Raw genomic sequence first — 12,374 nt, forward strand, 5'->3', positions numbered from 1 at the left:
TTTGATGGGAAGGGGCATCCTTCTGCTGGCTCACCCCCGGGCAGAGGTGCACTCTCAGGCTCCCTCAGGCCTGCTGAGCCTCAGATTGGTGAGGGATTGGGGGACAAAAGGTGAACAAGCAGAAATGGGGTGGCAAACAGTGGGGACCTAATTATTTCTTTACCATAATCACTGAACCCCTTTAAAAGAGCCTCCTGCTCAAGAGAACTCAAATGACTGGTGGGAAACCTGACTGATCTGTTGATGGAGGTTTAATTCAGAGAAGAGCTGTAATTTTAGGTTCGGAACATTCTGCTTTAATATCTAGAGACAAATCTCTTTCTTCTTGTTTTTAAAGTCTTATTTATCCAAGGAAGTGGTGATGGAAGCTACATTATCAAGTGGGCAAACTACAGTTAAATAAAGAGCTCCTGAGAAATTGGGGGGACAACAACGTGATCACCCAGGGCCACTCGATGAAGTCCCCCGAGGCTGGAGCTCAAACTCCCTTGCATTTCTCTAGCTGAAGAATGGTGTCTAAGGAGAGATGGAGACATTTTTAAATATCTCCCAAGGACAAATGCCCTCGGCTGTGACCTCCAGCTTCTCTGTCTTGTTCTGAGTCCTCACTCAGGTAGTTGTAGGAACCCCACAGAGCGCGGTGCATCTGCAGAAACGTGCTGGCCGTGCCGGACTGTGGCCCAGGTCTGGAGGCCAAGCTGGGACCTACACAACACAGCCTTACCTCAGGTCAGGTTCGCTCCGAGTTCTGGGCCAGGACTGGTTCCTCTTAGCTCCTCTCTGCTTCTCTGTATGGCCCAGGTTATCTGCAGTTAGTTTCACAATCCTAAAAGATATTTTGGGTTTTCACTTTTGTATCATGTTCACCTTGCTCTATCCTTAAGATGCAACATGGGACCAATAAATTTTGCTTGCACCTGGCATGGTGCTACACACTTAAATCCTCTCACTCTGGGAGGCTGAGGCAGGAGGATTACCAGCTGAAATCCAGCCTGGGCAACTTAGCAAGAGCCTGCCTCAGAAAATTAAAGAGGAGATTGGTGATACAGTTCAGTGCAAAGGCCCTGGGTTCAGTCCCCAGTAACACACACACTACCGACATTTTTAATTACCAGAGATGCAAGCACAGCACCTAAAAGTTAATATTTCTCAGCATTTGAAAATATAAAGTATAAAATAACTCTTTCCTAAAAAGGAAGAAATGTGCTTTTAACATGAAATATTATTGCCTTTCTATGCAAAGCAATAAACACTGACCATTCATTGAAAAGCAGGTTTTCTGTGTTCTTCTTTTATGGTACACCTGAGCAACTCAGCGAGCCCAAAGAATGTCGGCTTTCAGCAAATTGGCTTCAGGTTGGGGCAGGTGAGCCAGGAGGGGTCAGCCCGAGGGCAGGGAACAGACACCTGACTGGGGATGCCATACCAGCTCTGAGGCCGGAAATGTGAGGAATGAGCCACCCAACCAAAGGTCCCCAGGAGCAAGTCCACTTGGGTAGGAAGCAGAACACCCACTGACTGAGTGGTGGCAGCAAAATTTAAACCAGAATTTGGTCTTGAAAAGTAAAAATCATTAAAATTCATGGCCTCGTTCACAATCGGCAGATGAGGGAAACCACCCAGTTGCCCAGCAATGGATGCCTGGATGGACAAAATGAGTCGCAACCGCGTATAATGGAATATGATTCCACTATCACAAAAGGAGTGAAGCGCTGCTATGCTCTGGGTCTAAAATGCCCCCCAGCACCCGCTGACGGCTGTGAAGAGGAGATCGGATCAGATCCGAAGGGCTCTAACCAGGCCAAGGGATTGACCCATGGGGTGGAACTAGGAGGCAGGGCCAGGGAGGGAGTGGGTGCTGGGCTGTTGCTGGTGACTCCCTCTCTCCTGCTTCCCCGTGAAGACAGAAAGCACATCAGCTAGCGGAGCAGGGCCCAGAAGCGGACAGAGTCGCTGAGTCAGGTGGGGCTCCCGGAGGTGGTGAAAGTGTCTCGCAGTACGGAGAGGTGCTACTCGCACAGCACTGTGAATGCCTCAAATTCCACCGGAATGGCTGATTTGATGTTAGGTAAATTTCATCACAATAATAAAAGCAGATTTAGGTTATCTCATATATAACAAACCATGGGTTATAAAAGCATCTATCCATTTACTCTTGTAATGAAAAGCAATGAATTAACCCAGAGTTCGTTGTTGCTTTGGTATGGTTTGTCTGAAAAACAAAGTTGTGTGATATGAAAAGCGCCCAGAATATCTTTCTTGTGACATCCACACAATGGTTCCAGTTCTCATCTTGCAGAAATACTTACTTTAGAGGGCTAGAGACTGAATTGTGTGCCTCAGCACACATGTGTTCCAACCCCGACTGCCAGTGTGACTATGTTAGAGACAGGCTCTTGGGAGGTGATAGGGTTAGATTGAGGTGACTGGGTGGGGCCGTAATCTCATAGGATTGGTGCCCTTCTGGAAGGGAGGAGACCATGGCTCGCTGTCTCTCTCTCTCTCTCTCTCTCTCTCTCTCTCTCTCTCTCTCTCTCTCTCTCTCTCTCATACACGCACACACATACACACACACACACACCACACACTAGGGAAAAGTTCGTGTGTGAAGAAAGACGATGTAAGAAGGTGGCCACCTACACACCAGGCAGACAGCCTTAACCAGAAACCAAATTTGCCACCTCTTTGATCTTGGACTTCCGGCCTCCAGAACTGAGAATATAAATGCTGAGAGATATAAATCCTTTCAGTGGTCTATATGTGTGCTATAATTCCTTATTTTCTAACCTATATCCTTTAGAAATACTGTTAGCTGCAAATAACCAACAGCCTAATTTAGAATAACAAATACAGACAACTTTCTGTCAGGTAACAAGGGATCCAGAGGTTGCTGACTCTGTTCAGCTGCTTAGCAGCATCAAGGCCCTAGCTCTGTTTTCAATATCACTACCCTTGACTGACAGTTGGACAATTAATACTCATGGTCACAACATGGCTGCAGCACCTCCAGACATCATCATCAAGTTCCTGGCAAGAGAAGAGGAGAGGGAAAAGCCCATTCCTTACAAGGCTTCGTCTTTCCTTTGGGAAGTGGCTCTCTCCCCAGCACACTTCCCTTGTTATCTTATTGGCCAGAACTGGATCACATGGCTACTCCTAGGACAATTAAGGAGCACAGGGATGAGACTGTTACACTGATTTGGACCAATCTCGGTTGATCTCCTGTCTGCAGGGGCTGGCTTTCCTTCCCCAGCTGTTCCCACCAGCACATCAGCCATCTGTGTCAAAGATGGCCGCAGGCGGGGACAGGTCTGGGTTGGTCCAGCCCAGGAATAAGGTGGAAGGCAGCCTGGTCACAGGCCCGTGACAGCCCGCGAGTTCAGCGCTGCCGGCAGCAGGGAACCCATGGTGACAGAGTGCAGGGCTGGGCCATCCTGCTCCCTCCCCGTCTGCCCCTGGGGATGAGCCCGGGGCCCCCACGCTGAACGGTATTTTCAGCCCTCCCCTTTCTCGTGAGACAGGGTGGGGCCGAGTCAGCCAGCTGCCCAGGCTGACCGCAGACTTGCTGTCCTCCTGCCTGCTCAGCCTCCCACAGGGCTGGATTCCAGGCGTGCAGGCGACACCCCACGCGGCTAGCGCTTTCAGAGTTGCACCTGCCCGCGGAGGGGCGGCGCTGAAGGCCTGGAAGCCCCCAGGGGCACAGGGACAGAGGACAGGGCCTCCACGGCTCAGGCCTCTCCAGCTCATCCTGAAGGACGGAGGCGGCGGCCAGGCCGGCGGCCCCCACTCAGAACCGTGAGTGGCCTCACTGAGAACAGGGGTCTCAGCGGCTGAGATTAACAACCTCAAGATGCGATCAATCGTCTAAATCCAGTGAGGAATCCCAGGGAAGGCAGAACAAGGGAGAAGCGAGAAGGCCCGTGAGACCGCAGTGACAGCCACAAGCCCAGAGCACCGGGGTCACCAGGAGTGGCCATGGTCCTAGGCCACGCAGTCCTGAGGCCACCGAGCCACCCAGCCTGCTGTAGACGTCTGGGTCCTGGGCTGCGAGACACGAGCTCTGCTGTTCCCGGCCAGTGACTGCTGGTGTGGCCCAGCGGCCCCAGTAAGACGGGGCCACGTCACCCCGGGCAGAGGGGCTGGAGGCTTCCTGGGAGTCCCCGATTCTGACCTCCCAAAGCTGGGAAAACGGAAAGTTCTGAGGTACGATGGTGGCCCCAAGCCATGAGAGGGGCACCAGGGGCACAGGCGAAGCTTCCCACCGTGCTCCTGCCACAAGCGCAGCTTCCCAGTGTGCACGCAGCCCCGCATGACGTCAGCACGCAGCCCTCACCTTCCTGGCAGGTGCATTTGGTCCCCGCCCGTTTCTTGGGCGGTAAGATCGCAGGCACTGGGCGAAGGCTCGAGACACAGGTGACCTGACGTCGAGGAATCCATGTCTGGGCACAGGGAACTAGGCAACTGAGGTTCGCTCAGCGTGTCTGCAGGACACGGCGGGAGGCATCATGGGATGATGGGATCCCAAGGCCCAGGTCTGGGCCCGGAGCCCTAGGAGCCACCTGCACTGGGTAGGAAGTTTGGAAGAAAGGGAAGAAATCCCTTTCCCGTGAGGCAGAGTCCTCTCCCTTCATGGAAACTGACAACCGGAAGCAGTGGCCTCGCCGAGAGCACCTTGGGAGGACGGAAGCAAAGGTGGAGCTGCAGCGAGTTCCACAGTGACTGCAGCCTGGCTCTGCCCCGTGGCACAGTGGGTCAGTCCGGGCGGCTGTGCCGAGCAGAGGCGACCTCTCCAGCCGAGAGCTTGCTTCAGGATGGGGTCCTCAGAGTCCCTGACCACGAGGTCTTCAAGCCTGGCACTGCCTTCCTGGGGTCTCTGTGAGCTTTGAGATATTTTGGACTTATAAATTTTCCTAAATTGCCTTGCTGCTTAATTTACCCAGTCTTTGTTTCTGCTGCTTAGAGACTAAAAATCCAGATGGCCCCATGGTGCCAGCCCCAGTACATTTCGTGGCAACGTGTGCAGAAGGCCCTTAGTGAAAAGGGTGGGTGAAACCTGGCCACTCAAGTGCACGGGGATCCAGGGTCCTGAACGGGCTCTAAGGGCGCCAATTTTTTTTTATTTTTTTTTTTTGGTACCGGGGAGCGAACTCGGGTCCTTGCGCGTGCACAGCAGGCAAGGAAACCACTGAGCTAAATCCCCGGCCCGAGGGCGCCAATTCTGCACCTCCCTGTCGGACACCGCCCCCTCCCCATAGCCACTCCAAGAGAGAAAGAGGTGAGACGCTCTCTGCCTCCACAGCCTTTCCTGCTTAGACCCGACGCAGTCAGGGCACAGACATCCAAATATAAACACAATACCACACCACGCTGTGGGATGCTGCACACCCGGACAGTGTGTCCTGTCCCTGGGAAAACAGGGAGAGTAACACTGAGTCCCTGCTGCCTGCCGAGCACGCCCTTTCCATGCGTCGGCCCGCGTGGTTCTGACCACAGCCGAGAGGTGTGCAGAGTCCCGCTTGCCAGAAGACGTGGATGACCGCGGGGTACTTTGTCCAAGGCACATGGAGCCAGTCGGGGATGGCTGCTAGCGTCTGTGTGGAAACAGCAGAGGCTTCGCTCTCATAACCTCCATCGTCTCAAATCGGCAGGGGCTCTGCTCCACAGCACCCTCAGGGGCACCGAGGCCGATGTGACCCGATGCGATCCATCCTCTGCCACAGCAGGAGCTTCTGTGAGTGACACGGGGAAGGAACACACAGATCTGGACGTCTCCCCGGCAACATCACCGCTGCCACCGCTCCGCTCGCTGACCGAAGCAAGTTACGCGACCTCGTGGAAGGGGAGTACAGCGTACAGCCCGGTGCGCATCAGAGGCGGAGACCTGGGCCACTTTGGTGGAGCCACACTCTGAAACCAGGCGGCTGATGCATGCAGGACTCCTCTCAGCTCTTCCTTCTCCTCTTCCTCTCCCCCCCCCCCCGTCTCTTCCTCTCTCTTCCTCTCTCTTCCTCTCTCTCCCTCTCTTCCTCCTCCTCCTCCACCCCCCACCTCCCTCTCCCTGTTTGCAAATTAAGCCTTTGGAGACAAAAGAAATTGAAAACAGGTAAGATTGCATTCCTCGGTCCTCTGCCTCAGACTACACGCCAATTGGCCCAACTAAGTGACTTGCCATTTTGATCTTAGACTTATGTGAGAATCATTAATTAATATATTGCTCAAACCTGACCACCACTCAACTCTAGCTTGATGGTAGCTTGTTGTCCAAAATCAATCTCTCAGGGATACATTGCATTAATGTTTACAAAATGACCCCCCCCAATCTACCAAAATGTATAAAGTCCTTTTAGGTCATTTTTGCTCTGAAATGACTTTAATGGTTTAGATTTTTCACTACATTTTTAAAAGAAATAACAGCTTCCTAAAATACATTTATTTTGCGTGATTACATTTTCCAAGCAAAATTTGATCATCTGCTTAAATCATTTCAGGTAGTTCTAATTTGGGAGAAGAAAAAGAACGCCTTGATTGTAACAACAAAAATAACCAAATACAGTTAAAGATACATGAGACAAACAACCGCAGGGCCATGTGCATCTCACACACATCTCGCTGTGTTCTGTGGGGAATTTAAAGCTCTTTAATAATCTTTTCTCCAGACAAAGGCACTTGCAGGCAGGCAGGCGACATCTGTGACAAAGTTTGAGTGGACCCACCCCACCCTGCCTTCCCAGCCATCCGCAGACAGGACTCAGAGAAGGTCGGGTTCCAGACCACACCCTTCGGAAAGCCCTTTCCTGAAAGGAATACAGCCCGTGATCACAGCTCCAGGACCCGCTGAGCCCCAGCTCAGGAACCCACGTGGCACCGTGGGCAGCTGGTTGGCACATGGACCACCATGCCACTGAGCACTCCGCTGACCCACTCTGGCGCCAGCCTTCTCTACTGTGGAGTGAGGGCGTTACCCTGGCAGGGCTAAGCATTCGATGTGGTGCTGAAGACAGTGCCCACACCAGGAGACAGAGGCGTCCCAGTTGTCGCCAACTGCAGGGGACACAGTAGCAGAAACTGTTGTCGGGGTGTCAGAATGCACAGCTCTCTTCCCTCGCCTCTCCTCTCGTTTCCTGTATCTGCTCTGCTTGGCTTCAAGACCCTTGCCTGGAATTTTGAGGGATCGAGTCAGCGCCCCTTTCTCCTGGCACAGTCTCAGGACCCTGACAAACTTCCCTGCCCAGCCTTGCAGGCTCCAGGCCTTCTGTGAGCCAACCGCCAATCCCAGGCACTTGCTGCTCCCTGGAGCCCAGGCAGGAGCTGAATGACTGTCCTTTCCTCAGTCAGACTGGGCAAAGCAACTGTCCCCTCGGTGCTGTGCTGCTCCAGATAGTTTTCACCCCTGCCATCTGGCTTCGAAGAAATCCAGAGCCACTTAAATAAAGAAGCTGGGGCGTCTCGAGGCCAGCACTAAAGACAAAGCCTCCGAGTTTCCCCCTTGGCTGCATCTCTGGGCCTGACCCCATGAAACACTGCACAATGGTTACAAAGGGTGACTAGGCCATCTGCCCAGGCCACCACATGAGGGAACTCTACTGGTGCACAGCACATCCCTGGTAAAAAGCACCTTTTTTTAGTTTAAATTACTCCTGCTCGAGTGACAGGAAGTTCGGGTTGTTTCTTTTGCTTCCAACAACCCCACAGAAAGGACAAATGATGCCACATTCTGTCTTCCACACAATAGTCCAGAAGATGGGAGACACAGAGGTAAAGAAAACAGAGAGAAAGCCCTAACTCACGGGGCTCACATGCTACAGAGGAGACAGACAAGAAGCAAGAAGAGCGCCTGCTACTGGACAAGTCAGGCTGAGGAGGGGAGGCAGGGCACTGCTCGTGCTTCTCACCAAAAGAACCTTTCATTCCAAGTCTATCTTAGTTTTTTCTGGGGCTGCTATAAAAAGCACCATGAACTGAGTGGCTGAAAACAAGAGAAATCTATTCTTTAATAGGTTAGGAGGCCACAAGTTCAAACTCAAGTGTCAGCAGCGCTCATTCTGGAAGGGTGGAGAGCCCCACTGTCCTCTCCTGTCTCCTGTTGCTGGAGATCCTGCGGTTCCTTGGGCGCGGCTGCACGACTGCAGTCTGCCTCTGCTGTCCCTGGCCTCCCTCCCTCTCTCCGAGTCTCTTCCTCAAGTGCACAGACAGCAGGTCTTCAGCATAACCTCATCATATACTAAGGACATCTGCAAAGACCGCGTTTCCAAGTGGAGCTCCAGATGGAGCTCGGGGAGAAGGTGACGCTCCTAATCCAACCAAGACTGGAGTGAGAAAACAAGCATCAGGCCAGCCGGGGAGTGCTCCAGGCAGGAGACAGAGAGAATGTGAGGCTCAGGGAACGTTTGCATGGACATCTGCCAAAGAGGAAGCCGATAGACTCCTCTAGACTGCACTGTGCATAGTTGAGGGGATTCAGACTCTATACCTAACCTGCTACCTCATTCTCCTCTCCCTGGGGCAGAATCACTCCTCTAATGATCCCGTTTCAAGACAAGAAAATGAGACAGATGTGGGTCACATGCCTGTAACCCCAGCTCACTGAAAGGTTGAGGCAGGAGGATCGAAAGTTTAAGGCCAGCCTGGGCAATTTAGTTACCTAATAGAGACCCTGTCTCAAAGTAAAAATCAAAATTGGCTGAGGAGATAACTCAGTGCAGAGACCATGGGTTCAATCCTCAGTACTGAAAGAAAAAGGAGAGACAGAGAGAAAGAGAGATGGAGGGAGCGAGGGAGGGAGGGAGGAAGGAAGGAAGGAAAAGAGAAGCGATAGACAGACCACATTATTTACCACCAGGCCTGCTGGCTATCAGAGGATCCCATATTTAACTTCCTTGTCTGGAACTCCTCCCCTTCCAGCCACCATTTTCCAGGCTGGTGAATTTATCCATGGCTGCTTGCATGGGTCAATGTGGGCATATTGCCCTTTTTTCAGTCTCCTCACTAGTCTTTCTGAGCATTTTAGGAAGCTTTGGATCAGGGACCCCCTTTAGACCTCTCACCTGAGCCCCGTCTGCCAGGTCAGACGTACAGCTCCATGCTGGATGAGGAGAGATGCTGACTGGCTTCACGGCACGTGACGGCGTGGTGTCTGGTTTCCTACTTTGCAATTTTTCCTCACTGGGGACAGTTCCTACAGAGACCTCAGAGAAGAGAGGTGTTGGAGCCCAGTTAAAATTGGGGCAAGCTGAGCCCTGAAGTTAATGTCATTTGAAATCACACCCCAAGTCTTCACTAATGTACTATGTGCAAAGAACCTGGCCAGAGCCCATGTTCAGTCAACCTCAGCTTTCACTACTGACGCTGTTCTTGGGACACCTTCCCCTCCTATCTGGAGAGAGTTCTCTCACTGCAGTGACCAGGTTAGAAACCACACCTCCAGCAGTACCTGGGCCTCAGGGAAGGTGGCCTGAAGCCCTCAAGGACCCTCTGGAAGGTTTAGACCTAACCTGTAGTTCCATGATTCCATAAAATACCACGACCAACATACTGAGGGCCAACTCATCCAAGACAGTTCACCTGGGGCACACATGGTAAACGGCACTCTGGTGCCCCAGGAAGAGGGCAGGTGGCGCTGGTCCGATGCCCTGGAGACTTGCTGTCCTAGCAGCAGTGGGGCCTTGGGGCCAGGAGGGTGCGCAGTCGACACCATGTTTTTTGACAAATGTATGCTTTCAGTACACAGTGGTTACATTTGTTTTCTGGAACACTATTTTCAATCCCTTTAATGACCTCCCTTTTCCTCCTTCCTCTGATCGCTTTCCACTTCTCCAAAAGGTCTCCTTCCATGTTTCCAACCCTCGCTCCTTTGTTTTACTCTTTAATTAATTTACATTTTGAGTTTCTCATATAAGAGAAACCATGAGATATTTAACTTTCCATTTCTGGCTTATTTCACTCAACATTTTGGGCTCAAGATCCATCCATTTTCCTGCACATGACATGAGTTCAGGAAATAATACCAAGAATCAGAAAATGGGATTACATCAAGTTAAAAAGCTTCTGCACAACAAAATAAACAATCAACAGAGTGAAGAGACAATTTATAGAGCAGGAAAAAATTTTGCCATCTAGAGCCGGGTGTGGTGGCCCATGATTGTAATCCTAGCACTTGGGAGGCTGAGGTAGGAGGATCACCATGAGTTCCAGGCCAGCCTAGAATACATAGTGAGTTTAAGGCTAGTCTGAACCATATAACAAGACCCTGTCTCAAAAAAAAAAAAAAAAAAAAGTTTTGCCATCTACTTTTCTGACAGAGGACTAACATCTACAATATATAAACTCAAAATATATAACTCAAAAAAAAACACACCCAATTGTGGTGGATTAACTAACGGTCATCTTGGAACACCCAGCTGAATTGAATCAGCATGGTTTGGGCGTGGAAGACTTACCTTAGGACTGTTGCCAACGGCATAAAAAGAGGACTAGAGGGGAAGATCAGGGCTGTTGATTTCTAGGAGAAGCTTGCTGAGGCTGATTTTCCTGATGGGAGCTGGGTGTTCTCATCAGAGGAGGAGCTTGGGTGGCTGCTGTTCTGGTCAGGGGAGCTCTGATCTTCACTGTGAGCCTCACTTTCTGGCTCCGGTATGGATCCCTCAGCCTGGTGGCACAAATCATCTCACCGGTGGAGGTTTTCTGTCTTCCACCACTGGCCTTTGGGCCTTCAGGTGCAGATCCTCAATACACACAAGCATGAGACCTTGCCGTGGGCTCTGGGCCACTGGCTGGACTCGTGGAGGACACTGCCTTGGACTCTAGGCCTTCAGCTGGACTTGTGTGGGACATTGCTGTGGCGTCCAGACCCTTGGCTGGATTATTTGGGTCTCTAGTGTGTGGCTAGATCCCTTCCACTCCTCTGCATTTGACTTTTTGGGTAATTTTTATAAAATATCCTATTAATTATGTGTCCCATGTTAAATCTATTCCCTTGCAAAACCCTGTAACACCAATGCAAAAAATGAGCAAGTGAACTAAACAGACATTCTCAAAAGAAGTACAAATGGCTTCATGTTTTTAATGCTGCTAAAAATCCTTGACAGGTGCACACTCTCGTGTCCCTGTGTGAGGTCAGTGATGCATTCCACTTTGTAGGTGTGGAAATTGAGGCTCAAAGAGGGCGTGTTGGTGCCCGAGGTCACAAAGCCCAGAAGTGACTCCGCCCTCGTGCAATCTGCCCGGCTGAGCCAAGTGTGGGAGAGGCCAGGCTGCCTGGGGACCCTGCTGTGGCAGGAGGCACCTGAAGAGCTGTATAACCTCCACTGTGGGAGCCCTTCATGCACGGCACCTTCAGCTCATCTCCACAGCCACTAGGAGAGGGGGCCAAGGGACACAGTGCATTGAGCTGCCCGGAGACTCATCTTCCCTCCCTAAACACGGCTCATTTTCCTGCAGCCTTTTGCGGAATAACTCCTGCCTGAAGCACACTTCCCAGGGATACAGCTCATCGTGGGCCTTTCCCATCTGCCCTGCAGGGCCTGGCTCAGTAAGAGCTCAAGGAATGGCAACACGTGTTTTATAGTGCTCTGTGGTTACTCTGTAGAAATCACATTAAGCCACCCAGGGCAGCCTTGATCAAGGACAAATGCAAAATGCAGGGGTGAGCGGGTGAGCCAGCAGCCCCACCCCCACCCGCAGCAGGGGAGGTCTGGAGGTGGCTTGGGCAGCACACCCTGGGCTGGGAGGGCTGCCATGCCTGTGCCTCCACCTCCAGGAGCCCTGGCTCCCTCTAGGCCTGGGTGGCAGCACCGTGGAGCAGGAGCTGTCACACAGCTGGTACCCGGAGCCAGCCTGTAAGAGGAGCAGCTGTGGCTTCTCTGGAGGATTCTCTACCTTCACTAGGGTCCGGGATGGCATGAAAATTCCTGCCGCCTGTGGCTGGACCACAGGAGCCACTTCTGCAGGATGACCTCAGAGATGAGCCAGAGCCCTCATCTGCAGAAAAGCAGCTCATCTGCTCGGCATCGTCTGCACCATCCTGACATGGCTGGCCTCACCTGTAAAGCTCCTCCTGCAGTGAAACCTGGACAAGTTCTCCCCAGATGCTCGGTCTCAGTTTCCTCGTCGTGTTAAAGACCTTAAAGGACCTCTCAGGCCCCACGTAAAGGTGCTGTTTGTCTTCAAGCATGGCACACATTGAAATCACAGTGTTTTTGTTTCTGTTTTTTGTTGTTTGGTTTTGTTTTTGCCTGCTAAGTGATTCTTCTGGTCCTGGTGCAGCTGTAATTACAGGGCTACATGGCTCATTCCTCTGGCAGGGTGAGGTGTGCAGGTGCCTAAACTGAGCTGCGCACCCTCCACTTTGTGACTACTCTTCAGGAGCTGATGGGAGG

The sequence above is a fragment of the Heterocephalus glaber genome, unplaced genomic scaffold (assembly GCF_053883595.1).
Source record: "Heterocephalus glaber isolate CG9 unplaced genomic scaffold, H.glaber_assembly_v1.0 deba00000281, whole genome shotgun sequence".
Lineage (NCBI taxonomy): Eukaryota > Metazoa > Chordata > Mammalia > Rodentia > Bathyergidae > Heterocephalus > Heterocephalus glaber.